The sequence below is a fragment of the Cibotium barometz genome, chromosome 4 (genome assembly GCF_041138505.1).
Source record: "Cibotium barometz isolate CiBa-2024 chromosome 4, ASM4113850v1, whole genome shotgun sequence".
NCBI lineage: Eukaryota > Viridiplantae > Streptophyta > Polypodiopsida > Cyatheales > Cibotiaceae > Cibotium > Cibotium barometz.
The window spans coordinates 38,605,529-38,624,419 of record NC_141049.1 but is presented as its reverse complement, the minus strand read 5'-3'; positions in this window follow the sequence as shown (position 1 = coordinate 38,624,419).

The window sequence follows — 18,891 nt, the reverse complement described above, 5'->3', positions numbered from 1 at the left end:
CGACAGCGCCATTCCTGCCAATAAATGAGTTGCACAGTTCTTGGCGTGCGTGGGATAAATGCTCGATATAGGGCATATCACTCACTTAATACATCTATCACGAGATTGTCTCTTGAAGTTAAAGGGAATCAATGAATTCCAAACTTTACGTGGTTTTGCGATGGGCTTGCTCCCTAATTACTAGGTTTATGTTGAGCCTAAGCAACCCAAAGATTTCAAAAGGGAGCCAAACTGGTCCAAAACTTATCCAAATTCAGCCAAACTGAAGCTGGAAAATTCTAGAACTCAATTGGACTCAGTTAGTGGCCTCCCTCACCTATAAATAGACCCTCATTCCTTTGTATTCTCATCTGTGAACTAAACTATGCCGGTATTACTCTAAGTTAAGCTTATTTTCTATTATCCTCTAAAAACCCTCTACAAATTGAAGAGATTGGAGCTTCTCTCTCTCTTCAACCTTCCTTGGAGACTCCAACAACATACCAAACCAATTGATTGGTTGGGGGCCTCTACTGTGATCAAAGAATCAAGTAATTTAGGAGGTAAAGTGTGGATTATTGTCTTCTTTTTCTTAAATCTCCAAATATTTATTTTCTCAACCCCTCTCAAGCTTGAGAAGTATTAATTTGAATGCTTTTGAATACTATTGAAGTTCTTTAATGTATTGTAATGAAGAAACACATAAATTTCCATTTATGCTTAATTTATAATGGTTTTAAGCATTTCTCTCTCTCCCCCAAAGAATGGTCATTCCTATGACCTATTCTCAATTCAAATGAAGCTTCTCATAAAGCATTTCTCTAATCTAAAAGTAATTTCTACGCTTGTCTAATTGGAGGCCAAAATAATCGCTTTTTAATACTTTTATGCTATTTAATTTATGGTAAAATTAAGAATCAATCCATAATTGGTTAATGATCCAATTAGTGGTTATTCTAATCACATGAATAATACTAAGCTTTATGCTTTCAAATTATTTAAGAATTATCAGTAATAGCAGCGGAGCTATGGCAAAATTTTTAAAAAATTAACACATAAATCATTTTCATTCATAATATGAAAAGAGGACTTCCTACCATATTCTAGGATTAATCATCCTAAATTAATTGATTGATTCTCATTATAATCATGGAAATTTTAATTTTTATGTTTATACATAAATAATTAAATAAAAAAAGAGGAATTTCTAGTAATCCATTTTTATATTAAAAGAGTAATCCCCATGACAATGGAAATCCATGTATTCTAATGAAGTAAGAGAAAAATTGTGATGCTAAAATAATGTATATTTTATTTAAAAATTAAAGAAGAATTTTAGTTAAATTTATCTTTTTGTATAGATAAATTTAAATGATGAAAGAAGAATTTTCACCATATTGGAATTCAAATATTTAAATGAGGAAAGTGTAATTCCTAGTGTAAAGGAATTAATGGAGACTTTTATTTAAATTTTAAGAGAAAATTTAGTTAAATTTATCTTTTTGTATAGATAAGTTTAAATGATGAAAGAGAAATTCCCACCATATTGGAATTCAAATATTTAAATAAGGAAAGTGTAATTCCTAGTGTAAAGGAATTAATGGAGATTTTTATTTAAATTTTAAGAGAAAATTTAGTTATATTTATCTTTTTGTATAGATAAGTTTAAATGATGAAAGAGGAATTCCCGCCATATTGGAATTCAAATGTTTAAATGAGAAAAGTGGAATTTTTAGCTTAATGGAATTAATGGATATTTTATATAATTTTAAAGAAGAATTTTAAGTAGATTTAATTTATGGTAAAAGAGGAATTTCCACAATAATTGGATTGCACTCATTGAAATGAGAAAAAGAAGGATTTCAAGTTTATTCAAAAAAAATAGGTATTGATATTTTAGTTAAAAGAAGAATTTTTATGATATTTAAGAAAAGATGGATTTGAATTAAATTTTAGTGTCAAAAAAATGAATTTCCACCATAATTCTACCTAATGAATTAAGGTTGAGAAATTATGTGATAGAAGGAATATCTTTGGATATTTAATTAGTGAAATCACTAAATGGATATTTACCCAAAACTAGACGTTTATCTGAAGGGAACCCTTGTAGAACTAAAACCAATGAATTTGGTTAGACTACGTGAGGGACGGATGTAAACCTAATTGTCCTTCTCTCGATCTGAATCAGACAAAAACTTCGTGTGACCAATTCGAGTTACTAAATCCAAAGAATAGACTACCGAAACTAATCTAGTTTTTCCTTGACCAAACTCACCAAGAATCTAGTTGGACAAATGGACAAAATGATGGGTAGATTACCCTCATAAAAGATCAAGGATCCTCATTATGAAACTGGGAATTATTGGAAAAAGGGTTGTCAAAACTGATCTCAAACTGGAATTTTACTTGCATTGGAACCTCTGTTTTTTCATTCAAAGGACTATTTTATGCCAGAATGTTGGAGGAAGCATTTGGCTTATGTTTTTCTAAGAGGAGATTCGTTTGGAACAGCTGGCGGGGAGTCATCAAGGGACGTTGCTCGTCGCTCACAGCAAAGCATGCTGAGGTCTTGACCAGCCTCGGTACAGTTAAAATGGTGCACTTCCCGGTACGATGGACGAGGACCGACGAGGCGGTCCCTGAGTGAAGTGCTAGGACACCTAAGGAGGATACTAGAGGGTTCTGACCAAGCGATGCACGGGCTCGCGGTTGCTAGGACACCCATGCATATGTTGAGGAAGATTTCGGATGAACAAAAAGGAAAGGATTTTTAGAACCAAATTTTGATACTGAATCTCGTTGGTTGGCCTGCTGGTCTTCAACGGAGAGTTCAAAGGATATATTTTTATAATACAATGGACTCGAAATTTTGGAAAATGAAAGCCAGTCGAATCTGTTATAAATGGCAATTTCATATTGGGTGTGTACGTAGTATGCCTACCTTGATTTTTTGCATGAATCACCAGCTAGGTGGCTTGGGAACTCTTTTTCTCGGTACCCAGGCAAAAACCCAACCAAATCTTTATAAAAGAATTTCACCAATTCAGTGGTCGGGTGGTTGGCTAACCCATGGGCCGGATGGCTGGATCGGAGGATTCCTGAGAAACAACTAGATACGATTAGTTACGTTATTTAGTTTTAAATCCTGAGAAGACCTTGTTCTGTGGGAGGGGATCATCGGTTGTGCCTTGTAAATGAGGAAAAAAGCGGTGATTCCATGGACCAAGTGCAAGTCTCTTCTTGATCTGCTGACCATGTGACTTCAAGTTTGGTCAGATCAGTTTATCTAGTTTAAGACTTGACTCGTTAGAGTAATTTTTCCGTTAGAAGATTTTTCCCAATTGGTGGAATCGCCCATGCCTTCCGGGTGAGGGGAGGCTTCCGGGCCCGGTCTTAGAGGGGCCGCTCGGGCTAGCCTCTCGTCTCCCGAACATTTGCGGGCGAGGCCCCGAGTGTGTGGACCCCGCCCCGCGCGGGAGGCCGACGTCGCTTCCGCCGTCAGGGCAGGAGCCCCAGAGTGGGCGGGGGACCTCACACCATTAATGTATCCTTCTATTTGTATTCCCTCGATGGTTTCAATATGGACCGACCCTTAAGGGGTGATTTCAGACACTCTAAAGGTCCTAAACCCTCTGTATTTAAGTTTCTTCTTCTTGGTGATTTCGACACCATACATGAGGATGAGGTCCCCCTTTTCCAGCTCCTTTTGTTTCAGGTTATGGTCAAACCAATGCTTTCCCCGCAATTTCTCGACCATAAGCCCATGTGATGCAATTAGCCAGGTTTGATCAAGTTTTTCTAAATCAATCAATCTCTTTGCCAATGCATTTTCGGTAAGCCTCTCCTGTACTACAATTCGCACGCTTGGACCTAACTTGTAAGATTCCTCCCCAGCCTCTCAAGATGTCCAACATCTTCCCGTGTAATTAAATCCCTCTTCAGAAATATAAAAGATCTTGTTTCTAACTGTTTTAGCCTAGAGAGAGAAAATATTTTAGAGAGAGAATATTCTGATTTTGAATATTTTTGGATAGAAAAATATCTCATCTTATTAAAATAAGTTTCCCTAAAACAGAAGTTCAAAAAGATTTTCAGAAGGTGCATTAGAAATTAAGTATAATCTGTTCAAGAAGAGGCATTATCCTAGAGGTAAAGATTTTTTTGAAAATTTAAATTAAGGTTCCTATGGACCAATAAGATTCATCCAAATGTAAGGAGGAGATAAATGAAGAAATAAAAGAAAAATCCCCCAAAAATGAGTAAATACTCACATAAGATGAAGAGTTGAATAAGGACAAGGCTAATAGTTAAAAAAGGGAAGATATTTAGAAGTAAATACTCACATGAGATAAAGAGTTGAATAAGGACAAGGCTAATAGTTAAAAAGGGGAGATATTTAGAAGTAAATACTCACATAAGATGAAGAGTTGAATAAGGACAAGGCTAATAGTTAAAAAGGGGAGATATTTAGAAGTAATAATGCATTTTTGACACCTCTGCATGGGGATTTTTCCCTCATGAATGAGGCGCCTACTTCACATGTGCAATTGAGTTTTAAATCTTCAAAAATTGAGATATTTCATCTCTCCTCTCTCCTACTTCAAGTCTAGTTGAAAAAAGTTAGCTTAACTAACCTAAAAATGGTCAAAAATTGACCAAACTGAATTGGAAAATTCAGTTTGGAAAAAAGTTAGCTTAACTAACCTAAAAATGGTCAAAAATTGACCAAACTGAATTGGAAAATTCTAGAATCAGTTTGTTTGGTTAGGAGCTCACTTTTTCCTATAAATAGAGGCCTTCCCCTTTGTTGAAACTCAATAGTGTTTTATGCACTGTTACTCTACTCCACCCAAGCTAAGAACTGTGAATTCATTAATAATTCACTAGTTTTTGACATTTCCCTCTTCCAAATATTGGTGGCCACTCTTGTTCAAACAAGAGTTGAACCCTCAAACCATCAAGCTAAAGGAAAGCTATCAAAGTCATTAGTAAGTTGGTGATTCTTCTTTTCTTTCACTTATTTTATGGTTTTTATGGTTTTAAATGGTTTTTATGCTTTATGTCTTCTCTAAAAATGTTATGCCTCATTACAAAAAGGCATTCCCCTCTCTTCTCTAGCAAAACCAACCTTTCTCTATCCTAGGTGAATGGTTAATTGATTAATGTCAAGTTTTTTATAATGTTTGTCTCAATTAAGTGGAAAAATGTTTACTTTAGGATAATTTTAATACGTTTGATGCACTTTCAATTAGTTTTAAAGTCTTAAAAATTTGAAAAATGGTTAGCCATACAAAGGAGGTTATGGTAAAATTTTTAGAAATTAGTAAAATAAAATTCATCCTTTATTTATTATAAAAGAGTGATCCTTATGGTTTCTATATTCTAAAGTATCATTTTCATGCATAGAAGATGCATTTTGATTATGTGTTTTGGTGCATTTTTAATTAGTTATAAAGACTTAAAAATTTTAAAAATGGTCAGCCATACAAAGGAGGTTATGGCAAAATTTTTAGAAATTAGTGAAATAAAATTCATCTTTTATTATTCTAAAATAGTAATCTTTATGGTTTCTATATCCTAAAGTATCATTTTCATGCATAGAAGATGCATTTTGATTATTGCATAAAAGATAATTTTTTCATCATAAAAGTGTTACTTTTATCATATTTGATTTTAATGCATAGAAGTATGCATAAAAGATAAATTTTTATCGTAAATGTGTTACTTTTATCATATTTGATTTTAATGCATAGAAGTATGCATAAAAGATAAATTTTTATCGTAAATGTGTTACTTTTATCATATTTGATTTTAATGCATAGAAGTATGCATAAAAGATAAATTTTTATCGTAAATGTGTTACTTTTATCATATTTGATTTTAATGCATAGAAGTATGCATAAAAGATAAATTTTTATTGTAAATGTGTTACTTTTATCATATTTGATTTTAATGCATAGAAGTATGCATAAAAGATAAATTTTTATTGTAAATGTGTTACTTTTATCATATTTGATTTTAATGCATAGAAGTATGCATAAAAGATAAATTTTGATTATAAAAGTGTTACTTTTATCATATTTGATTTTAATGCATAGAAGTATGCATAAAAGATAAATTTTTATTATAAAAGTGTTACTTTTATCATATTTGATTTTAATGCATAGAAGTATGCATAAAAGATAAATTTTTATTATAAAAGTGTTACTTTTATCATAATTGATTTAATGCATAGAAATATGCATAAAAGATAATTTTTTTATCAGAGATTGAGGTAAATGAATATTCCTCAAGAAATCCATGTTTTTTGAAATCTATAAACAAATATCCGTCAAAAGAAATTTAGAAAAAGAGAAATTGAGATAGTACCTTTCGAGAAAGATAATTTTAGGAAGACCTTTTCCAGATCTAAACTCTAATTCGGACTATTGACCAAGACCTAATTCCCTCGTCAGTTATAATCAATGACGATGTGCCCAATTCAGGGAAAATGTACTCAAATCACCCACCGAATCTGAAACTAAGTTAAGACTTGTGATTTTGATCTGAGGATCAAGTTAACAGAATTCGAGGAATTCTGTTTGGAATTGAAAACTGGATCTAGAAGTAATGAGATATGGATTTAAGATATACTCATGGTATTCAAACAAAATCAAAACTGTAAACTTGCATAGAAACCCTGCCTTCGTAAAAGACTGTCTTACGCCAGAATGCTGGAGGGAGCATTTGGTATATATGTTTATCTAAGGGAAGTTCGGTTGCAGAGCAGCTGGCGGGGAGTGTTCAAGGGACAGCTCATGCAGCAAAGCTTGCCGAGGTCTTGACCAGCCTCGGTATGGTTAAAATGGTGCGCTTCCGCGGTACGATGGACGAGGGCCGACGAAGCGGTCCGTGAGTGAAGTGCCAGGACACCTAAGGAGGATCCTGGAGGGTTCTGACCAGGCGATGCACGGGCTCGCGGTGCTGAGGACATCCATGCATATGTCGAGGAAGATATTATATGATGGACCTATGTTTTTGAACTAGATCTCGTTGTTGACTCGCTAGTCTCAACGGAGAGTCCAGAGTGATACTATTTTGTTGAGAAACAAAGACTCAATGGAAATTTTGAAGTATGACATGTATAACCCGTAAATTGTTTATCAAGGGTTGTTTTTATTAAAGTTTTAATAAAGAGGAGTGTGTGCGTATCTATTTTCTAAAGCTAAAGTTAAGAAAGGCAATTCAATTATGGGTGGGTGAGTACTTGTTTGGTTCCACCGATTCCAATGGTAGGGTGGTGGCTAACCCATGGGCCGGATGGGGTTAGGCTGGAATCAGTGGAGTTTTCATAATCAAACTGAAAAATCTTAGGATTACGCTAAGATTCGAGTAGTTAGACAATTCCCTGATAAATTTTTCAAGTAAGTGGATCAACGGCTGTGCCTGATCTTAATCAGGAAAAAAGCATTGATTTTACTAAAATGATCAAATTATATCAGTGATAATTTCCCTTCTATCTGGTTTTATCAGATGAAGGTTAGTTTAGATTTGATCTCGTTAGAAAACTCGGTTAAGAAAACTCGTTAAGAAAAATTCAAAAAGGTGGAATCGTCCCCGCTTCTCGAGCATGGGAATTTTTCCCGGTTTCGGTTTTCAGAGTGACCACCAGCCTAGTCTCGTGCCCAGATATTCGAGGGCGAGGCCCCGAGTGAGAAACCCTACCCGCACATGAGGAGGCTACTTTCGCTGTCAGCTACCGGGAGTCCGGTGCGTGGAGGGGGTAAAGGGATCTCACAGTTGGTATCAGAGCCAAATTGAAAGCTAATAAGGATAAACAAATTCTTAATCTGAAATTGATAAGAACTCAGAAAAAGCATTTTCATAATGTATTTTCATTCGGTAAGCTTCTTTAAAATGAAGAAATTTTAATCAAAGAAATTGTTTCGATACATGGAAGTTCCCTATTTATCTGGTATTTCCGACCTCACCCAGTCTCAAGATATGATTGTGTTTGCTTTCAAGCATCTCATCTCTTTCGCTTCAACTCGTACAAGCCGAGCAAGACTCGCACGCCATTTCGAGGATTTATATTTTCCTAATCCAGCAGAGAGATTTCAGCATAAGTGGTTTGCAGGGCAATATGTCCACGCCTCTTACGACCGCCGTGCAATGCTGTGGGAGAACCGGCTATGATCCTGTTAAAGCTGAAAATGGTGCATGGTGTCATTCTATATCATTCGACGCCTCAAAATTTCAGACTTACATGCCAAGTCTACAGACCCCTTATTTGCTTTATTCCTAAATGGAAGATAATAGCTCCCTTGTCAGTAAGTGGACATTTGTATCAGGGCATGGCTATGGCCCAGTACCGTCGTCATATCCGTCTCCAGAGGAGATTTTGAATTCTAGAGCCGAGCTGCTCTATGTACATATTGCAACTTTTATATAAGTAAAGAAATGTTTTCCGGAGAAAAATTTCCTGTTGTATAAATGATTGTTTATTACGGGGCGGACGATCTGATAAAGAAAAATCTGTTATCGGACATATGTCACAGATCTCCAATAAGATCATTGTCTTGTTTAAGAAATTATTTTTTCGAACCTCTTAAGTCTTAGGATCTCATGGATAAATAATATCAAAATAAAAATTTAATAATATAAAAATTTTTGGCAGAATCATGAGACGAGGAAATCGTGGTCGGCTAGACCCTGTCTCTGAAGATGACGAGCTTGACCTTGATGTTTGCAAGGCTCTTCATAGGACTCAGCCAGGACCCTTCAAAGGAGAAGGGGAGAACCTGGGCGAGGCTGTGGAGAAATGGGTGGAAGCCATGGAAGAGTATTTTGACGTCACAGACTACAATGTGCGGAGCAAAATGGCTCTTACCCGGCTGAAAATAGTGGAAACAGCCAGGGTAGCATGGAGGAACCACTGTGACACCAACCGTCTAGACAAAAATACTCAATCCTGGAATGATCTAAAAACCTATACCAAAATGAACGAATTCTTAGAACTAAAGCAGGAGAGCAAAACCATCGAGGAATATCACCAGGCCTTTGCTCTTCTACTCAAATATTCACCACCTCTAGATGAAGAGCAACTCATGGCCAAGTTCATTCGGGGAATGAACGAACCCTTAGACACACTGGTCAAAAATGCCAAGCCAGTATCCATGGCTGAAGCAGTAAGAATGGCAAAAGATTTTGCCAAAGCCTTTGTAGTAAAGGTCCCGCCAAAACCTGCACCCTCTAACTTTAAAAGATTCCAAGCCCAGGGAAGTACTTCAAACTTTCCACCCCCAAAGAGGCAGCAAGGCCCGAATCAGAATCAGCATGATCAGAATCAGGATGCAGGAAGATTCAGAAGTGAAGGAAGACCCTTACCCCAGAGTACTTTCTCAGGAACCCCACCTCTTTCAAGAAATCAGAAGGATGAGCTCAAAACTGAAAACCGATGTTTTGGATGCCAGGGTTTTGGTCACGAGTTAAAAGACTGCCCGACTCCTGCCATGTCAAGGGGACAGAGAAGTCAAGGACCCCGAATTCAGAAACCAACCCCTTCATACCAGTCTAATCAGGGTCCGTCTCGCCCAAGCCAGGGAAACCCCAGAAGAACTCCAGCTCAGTCATCTGCCTCTATCCAGAGTAATCTCAGAACTCCTTCCCAGAACTGGGGCAACCAAAGAGAGAGAGTTCTACCTCGAAATGCCCATATCTCCCAAATTTAAAATTCAAAAAATATTTGCTCCACTTAAGGAAACTCGAATTTCCCTCTAGACTCCAAATCCGCGAAATACATGTTTCACAGTGTGAGTTCCCTGCACTTTCACGCCGTGAGTTCCCCGCATGGAAAAAAAAGTTCGTAAAAGATGCATTTCACAACAGAAAGTTCCCTGCACTTTCACGGTGTGAGTTTCCCGTGTGAAAAAGTAAAATTAAAAAATCCGAGAAATACCTGTTTCACAGCATGAGATTCCCTGACTTTCATGATGTGAAAAGGGACCCGAGGGGGGATATAGAAAATAACCCTTTTTTGGAGCCTCATATCTCCTAAATCATTAGGCCGATAAACACGTTCTAGCACTCATCGCAAAAGCCTCATCGAGCTCTTCAAAATTGGTCTCGAGCGTCCAAGGGCTAAATCCATCGTTTTGGCCTCCGACCAGCATCCTCAAAATTCAACCCCAAAAATCAAGGGAAAAAACGGACCTAAGCACAAAATTACCCCAAATAGCCCAAAAAAGATCGTGCACCATATTTAGGCTATTTTTTGAGTGTCTAAACGACAAAATCACAAAGAAGTCAGAGAGAAAAAGTTATAGTACTCCAAAAATACTACAACTCTCTCATACGTTGTTTTTTCGAATTCCCTTTGGAACACATTCAAAAACGGGCTGTGAAACTGGAAAAATTATTCTGGAAAAAAAAAATCATCTTGAGAGTGATTGAAAATAGGTTTTGAGACCTCCTCTTCCATCTAGGATGCTAATAGCATGCACATTTTGCGGAAAAGTTTATCCTAAGAGTATTCACATGCGCATTTGAGACCTCGTCTTCCATCCATGGGGGACACGAGTGGCATGCACTTTTTTCAAAAAAAATATCTCTAAGAGATCATTCACGTGCGCTTAGTGCCTAAGCAAATTAAGGCAAATGGACCCTCGTTTTAACCTAGAGAAGGGTGCATTAGACCTTCTGAGGGTGTAACGGGCTGTAAGAAAACCTAAAAAGCCACAAAACAAAAAACCACGTATGCACTTGCTCATCAAGGAGCAATTGGCAACATCAAGATATGGCAATGATAGAGGGATTACATGGGTCCACACCTAGACCAAACCCAATGGCTGAAATCTTCGAGCCATTAAGATTCATGCTCCAAATGCACCTCGCAATACCATTTGTCATGCAGACAACAAGCATGTCATCAAGTTTTATATCCCCTATCACATCAATCCCTCCGAGATTCGGTCCCTTGCCTAGCCCTAAACCTTTAGAAATGCTAGGTACTGTGACATGAAAAAATAATATCTTTTATTTTCAACTTTGTATATAGTTTTGTGGCTTTGCAATGGTAATAAAGTGGAAACTTGTCCAAGAAGATTGTGGCGGGCCCGTAATAAAATGACATCATGGCGACGGCTTGGCGACTACCCCGACGGCGTCTCTCATTAATATTTTACATTTCCTAAAGTTTGTGTAATGTGTGGATGTGCCCATTGTAAATACCAAGTATGTTCTATAAATGCTTTGGTATGATTGTATAGGTGAGTGATGTGGAAAATAAAAGTGGCCCTAAATGTATGCATGGCTCACCTTTGTAATATTTAAATGCTATTTGCCACAAGCTAGCACGTGGAGAAGTGTGTGTAGGTGCATAATTAGGGAAGATTCTTCTAGAAATCCTCATGGATGAGGAGCCTTTTGACATTTGTAAAGTGAAAATGCCACATAGGTGCCAACTTGGCTACAACCTTGTCTCATGCAAGTATCTTTAGTCAAAGATCTCCAAATTAAAAATTAGAAAAAAGACTTTGCCTAAAGAGACATTTCATGTGACCTCCTCACAGGTGTCATGGGAGGTGGAAGGATTCTACAATTGTAACTTGTAAACAAGGTGAGAGGGGGTCACTTTTCCATCTATAAAAGGAGCACTCCTCTCCCTTTCAAATCAATGAGTGAAGCCTCTACAATTGAGCTTTTGAGCATTCTTGTGTCATTATCACTCTCCCAATTCTCTTACCCAAGATACTCTCTTTGCATATGTAGGATTACTTAGCATTAGCTCCCAAGGCCTTATCCTAAGATTGGAACTCTTGATGATCCAAACTAAGGGAGATAAGGAGTTATTATCTCGATGGGCCTATGACTTCTCAAGGTAGCCCTTGCCTTATTGCCGCCACCTCCTTTGGAGAGGTACCAATGGTTTTAGCGGTAATGAGCATGTGGAAAGACTTTGGGAACCATGGGTAGATTTGCGTCATCCACTGCGTAATGTTAACCCTTACTCTCTAGTTTGTATCATGAACAAGATGAAAGGCAAGGACTTTGCTAAGTTGGAGTCTCAAATGCAAAGAGAAATGCAGTTTTGGTGATTTTAATCCCTACTTTCTATTGGTAATTACTCTTTTCTTGGGTGATCTTTTCTAAAATTGTTTATATAGTTAGAAATCTCTTTCAATATTCTTTCCATATGTGAAATCAATTATTCCATCTCATGTTAAAATGATGATCAAAATCTTTCCCCAAATTGCTAGCTTAAAGTCTTTTTTTTACAGCTTTCTATGCCGTTAGTAAAATGTCCGTAACTTTTTGCTCGGTTATCCGTTTTCAAAAGTTTTTATATAGGCGCGAAGCTCTCTTTGAGCTCTATGCATCTATGTAGTCTAATTTGAGTGCAGCCATAAGGATTGCAAATAGCAATTCTCTGTTTTTTTTTCTGTATATTTGGTCATCCCTCTTCTTAATCACAATTATTTCCTCTTAATCATCTTGCCCATGTGAAACCCCATGTATTTAAATCATTTGTAACCTATTTCTACTACCATTTACTTCCCAATGTTGCGTCCAAATCACCCAATACATCCAAATGAGCCATATCAATACACCCCTTTCACCTCTATTCACATAGTGCTAAGCCGAAAGATTTTCTTCAGCAGACTTGCCCTTGCTTTTGGGGCGGATCGGTTAGCCCAAATTCATGCTTCCCCTGAGCCATTTCTCCACCAAAAGATCTGACACAAAATTGGAGTTTATTTTGGTCACTTCTTAAGATCATGTGTTGAAGAAGGAAGAAGAGATTTTGGTGTTGAATGAGGAAAAGAGACAATCTCACTTCCTATCTCCCTAGAGTAAAACAAAGATATAGACATTGAAAGTGAAGTTGTAATCCATAGATGGAAATAGAAATAGCTCAGGGGAAACATTAATTTGGGCTTTTTATTGATGTTTTCCCTGAGCCATTTCTATTTCCATCTATGGATTACAACCTCACTTTCGATATCTATATCTTTGTTTTACTCTAGGGAGATAGAAAGTGAGATTGTCTCTTTTCCTCATTTAACACCCAAATCTCTTCTTCCTTCTTCAACACATGATCTTAAGAAGTAACCAAAATAAACCCCAATTTTGTGTCACATCTTTTAGTGAAGAAATGGCTCAGGGTAAGCATTAATTTGGGCTAACCGATCAGCCCCAAAAGCAAGGGCAAGTCTTTGCTAGAAGAAAATCTTTCGGCTTAGCACTATGTGAATAGAGGTGAAAGGGGTGTATTGATATGGCTCATTTGGACGTATTGGGTGATTTGTACGTAGCATGTACGTAGCATTGGGAAGTAAATGGTAGTAGAAATAGGTTACAAATGATTTAAATACATGGGGTTTCACATGGGCAAGATGATTAAGAGGAAATAATTGTGATTAAGGAGAGGGATGACCAAATATGCCAAAAAAAAAAAAGAAAAAAATAGAGAATTGCTGTTTGTAATCCTTATGGCTGCACTCAAATTAGACTATCTAGATGCATAGAGCTCGAAGAGAGCTTCGCTCCTATATAAAAACTTTTGAAAACGGATAACCGAGCGAAAAGTTATGGGCATTTTACTAACGGCATCATAGAAAGCTGTCCCCAAAAAAAAACGACTTTAAGCTAGCAATTTTGGGAGAGATTTTGATCATCATTTTAACATGAGATGGAATAATTGATTTCACATATAGAAAGAGTATTGAAAGAGATTTCTAACCATATAAACAATTTTAGAAAAGATCACCCAAGAAAAAGAGTAATTACCAATAGAAAGTAGAGATTAAAATCTCCAAAACTGCATTCTTCTTTGCATTTGAGACTCCAACTTAGCAAAGTCCTTGCCTTTCATCTCGTTCATGATACAAACTAGAGAGTAAGGGTTAACATTACGACGATGCAAATCTACCCATGGTTCCCAAAGTCTTTCCCACATGCTCATTATTACCGCCCTGCTAAAACCATTGGTACCTCCAAAGGAGGGGGGGTGGCAATAAGGCAAGGGCTACCTTGAGAAGTCATAGGCCCATCGAGATAATAACTCCTTATCTCCCTTAGTTTGGATCATCAAGAGTTCCAATCTTAGGATAAGGCCTTGGGAGCTAATGCTAAGTAAGCCTACATATGCAAAGAGAGTATCTTGGGAAGAGGATTAAGAGAATTGGGAGAGTGATAATGACAGAAGAATGCTCAAAAGCTCAGTTGTAGAGGGCTCCTTTTATAGATGAAAAAGTGACTCCCTCTCACAAGTTACAATTGTAGAATCCTTCCACCTCCCATGACACCTGTGAGGTCACATGAAATGTCTCTTTAGGCAAAGTCTTTTTTCTAATTTTTAATTTGGAGATCTTTGACTAAAGATACTTGCATGAGATAAGGTTGTAGCCAAGTTGGCACCTATGTGACATTTTCACTTTCCAAATGTCAAAAGGCTCCTTATCCATGTTGGATTTCTAGAACAATCTTCCCTAATTATGCACCTACACACACTTCTCCACATGCTAGCTTGTGGAGGCAAATAGCATTTAAATATTACAAAGGTGAGCCATGTATACATTTAGGCCCACTTTTATTTTCTACATCACTCACCTATACAACCATACCAAAGCATTTATAGAACATACTTGGTATTTACAATGGGCACATCCACACATTACACAAACTTTAGGAAATGTAAAATATTGATGAGAGATGTCATCGGGGTAGCCGCCAAGCCGCCGATCATTTTATTACGGGCCTGCCGCAATCTTCTTGGACAAGCTTCCAGCCACAAAACTATATACAAAGTTGAAAATAAAAGATATTATTTTTTCATGTCACAGTACCAAGCCTTTACAACCCCTAAATGCCCAACCTTGGATATCTTGACTAATCTAGGAAGGGGGGTTGCCTAAGGACTAAATGAGGTCCTAACCACAAGAGCACCCACACACGGCCTCAGTGACTCCTCATCAAAAACACGGACGGCCATATAGATTTCCAAAATCATGGGCAAATACGATGGAATGTTTAATCTTGTTCAATTCATGCAAATGTTTGAACAGAGATGTGAAGCCTTTGAAAATCCAAACTGTCCAACCCAAGCCTTTGCTTAGTGGGAAAGTCTAGTCGATGGTTCATCAAATTGATACTTGCAATTAAGACAAACCTCAGGACCTTGAAAACAGCCTTTATCCATGGCTTTTTAAGATAAGGTGATTAGTGGAGTGCAGCAAGAGAACTCGTCGATTGAGCAAAAACAATATGAAACCATTAGAGATTTTATCCTTCGGATAAAAATCTTGGACTCACGATGTGAGCCATGGGAGAAACTAAACGATGCTCAATTGAAGAGATGTTTCATGAGAATAATAGCTTACATAACTTGATCCTTATATCCAATCGAGAAACATTCGATCAATGTTGTAAAGAAGCAATACATTTAGATGACAACATGATGGAGGATGATCATGATATGAGATGTTCCTCATCTAAACCAAGTGAAGCAAAGGCTAAAGAAAATTTGATCTCAAAATTGTCATTCCTTGAATTCGACACAGCCTTGTTTCAAAGCATTGAACCAAATTGTCAGAGAGAGGATGAGCTCCCTTAAAACCAAACATCCTTAATGTCTCTTAAAGTAATGGGCAATATGCCTTGTGTTCATTACCATCACTATGTCCATCCCAATCCCAATGTGTGTACCCTAGGCCTATCTCTCTATACTGCATACATTGTAAAACCTTACGTCACGACACACCTCAATGTTCTAATTCACCTCCTACAGTTACATCAAAATCTATACATGTTGTGAAGGCATCCACCTCAAAGGCTACCATTGAAACCACAAAGCCCACATGTTCGACACATGACACAAAAGCCCGAAACAAAGTTTATTCTCATCGCATGGGCAAACATAATGAAAACCTGACGATAAAGTCAGAAGATAAAACAAGTTCTAGTACGTCACTTACTGAGGAGACGAAACAAGTTTTGACTCGTCACTCAGTGCACCTCACAATCCAATCAAAAAACTAGAACTCACCCGACCACCCCATATTGAAAATTATGATCACATGACATATGAGGAACGCAAAAAACAAGCTCAGGAGAGCATTCTTAGCATTGTTGAGTGTCATACAGAATCATCATTTGTGATTAAACCTCATAATGTCAAACCTGAAAAAGCAACCAAAATACAAAAGATGGAGGAGTATCGCTTCCTCTTTCAAGAGGAAGACGTACTCTCTATAGAAATGAATTCATCAAGCCAAGAAGAGTCATCAGAGGAAGATTGCACAAATGCTGCAGTTGAAAAAACACATGAGGAATTCACTGAATCCCTTAGAAAATTTAACTAATCTCTCAAATCCTCATTTGGAGGAGTGCTCTTTTCTCATAGTGTGGCTAGCATAGCTTCAGCCATTGCACCTTTAAAGACTAACCATGAGTTGTACCAAGATCTCAAGAGCTACATATAACAAGACTATAAGGATTCACAAGTTTCCAAACAAACCTTAGTTAAAGTGGTCAGTAGACCCGAGGTATCATTGTACACATTGGGCACTCTTGAAAAAACTAAGAGCCATGAAGAGGATGAAAGTGAATTGGAATATGAAACCGAAATGGAAATTGAAGCTGAAACAATAACTGAAACTTCCATGGTTTCGCTTGAGGATTCTATCAGGGTATGGTTAGATTTCCCTATGGGAAATAACGTTGAGTGCAAGTGCTCATTAATTAGCCCTCGAGCTGGTCATAACATCATGACAATAGACACTTGGGTGTCATTAGGAAAACATAACATCATCCCTAAAGACAATGGTATTACAAGAGATGCCAATGGACAAAACATTGAAGTTCTAGGTTGCTTTAGCTATGCTACTCAAACAATCGATGGAAATGTGGAATTTAGATTCCATGCTAACCCAGATCCCCTTGAGTATGATGTCATCTTGGGTGAAACTTGGGTTTGTGACTCATGGTATTCAATTGATGAATCCATGCAAACATTCACCTTAAACACTCCTGCAGGCATTGTGAAATTGCTCCTACAGGAGGAAGAGACCTTGGAGAAGCTAGAACTCCTAACATATCTTACTCATAATATCCAAAGAGTTATAGTTGGATTTTAACTTTCTAATAAAATCACCACAGTCTAAGCATAGCTTTATCCACAAATGAGAGCACAATCTCATGACCCTCGAGTTATGGGATTTGTTAAATCAACCAACACTATGAGCATCCAAAGAAAATTCCATTAACAAAATACATGAACGTGCCATGTTTGGGGTACTTTGATCATACAATGTATATTGAAACTAACCCTCTTACATGTAGGTTTTTTGTGGTTGAGTATGTGTTGAAAGAAAATGTGATCTTGGGACGTAAATGGACTATTGCTGCCCCAGCACCACTGTGCTTTGCTAGCAATATGGTCATCTTTCATGATGGTCAACGACACAAAGTTGACAATACCATACAGCAAGGAAGAGAATCCCACCCTAATGGATTTCTATGATGCTGAACGCGAAAATCTACAAGCCTCTTCCTTGGAAGCCCCTCTACACAAAGACCTACCATCTGCGTCAATGACCAACTTCGACAAATATCGGACCCTTCAACTCCATCCTCACCAACAAAGTCCAATGCCAAAACCTCGCAATCGATAACCACTTTTGAAGAAGCCCCCCAAGCACAACCATCTATCTCTAAAAAGGACCTGAAAGGAAAAGCCCCGGAGCCAACAACTCCTCATCAACCAACCTCACCATAGAAGGAAGCTACATGCTCAAAAGCCTCATCGTCCCCCAGTAGCTACCACTTGACAAGAGACTCAAGCCTCATCATCAACAACACCCTCACCGTCAGCGCCAACCAATGTGAAGGAGGTCCACAAACCTTCCACTTTTTAGCCAAAAAGAAAACTCCACCACAACAGCCAAAATCGAGGTATCTTACTGGTATCAAATGTGGGTGGAAAAGCAGCTACTTGTTGTAGCTCAAGGCTACTACAAAGGTGCCAATCCAATTTGGGTGCCTCAACAATCAAAGCCTCTTCCTCAATGCAAAACTCAAAGGCCAAAGAAAAATAAAAAGTACTCCATAATGTCGTCCACAAAAGCCTACGCGAGTTCGTTAAAGAACTCCAGCCACTCAACAAGTGTGGGTACCAAAAAGATTACTGTAAGCTCAAGGGTACTACAAAGGTAATACCAAAGCTTGGATTCCCAAGCACATCAACAAGTCACCTAAGCTTGCACAAAGAAAGAAACCTCAACACCAAAATCATCAGCCACCAATTCATAATGTTCATCAAAGATGGGTGCATGTGCACGTGCTACAAGAACAAGGATATTATGATGAAAATCCCATCATATGGTTTCTAATATTGAACAAAGGGAAGAAAGCCTCACCAAGGACTTCAATTCCAAGAACTTCACCTAACATTCGACAAGAATGGAGGCCCAAACAACACCAATCAAGCCACTCAACCCCTCTCTTGCATACAACACATACATAAGAGCTTGCTTGTTCAATTAACACCAATGGCACCCAACCAAAAGCTGTACCTACCGCCTCGACAACACTTGAGCCACCAATTCAAGAATCCATCCCCACGTCTACAACAAAAATTTATGAGCGCATCAAAGATAAACTCACAATGCTCTTTTCACCCTCTTGAGAGGAGAAGCTACGTGGAAAACATAAGAACCTATTCTCTCAAAAAGGAGAGTAGCTACAAGAACCTATTGCTCACAAGGTGGCAACAAAAACAAAAAAAAATTCCCAAAAAAAAAGACAAAAACACAAAAGAGTCACACAAGTGGCCTACCTAAAAATGGTAGAATATCACAAGAAACTCCCAACAATCTTCAATAACCAATACAGTTTCGTTAAGCTTATAGCTTACTATTATTTTGGTTAAGTTAA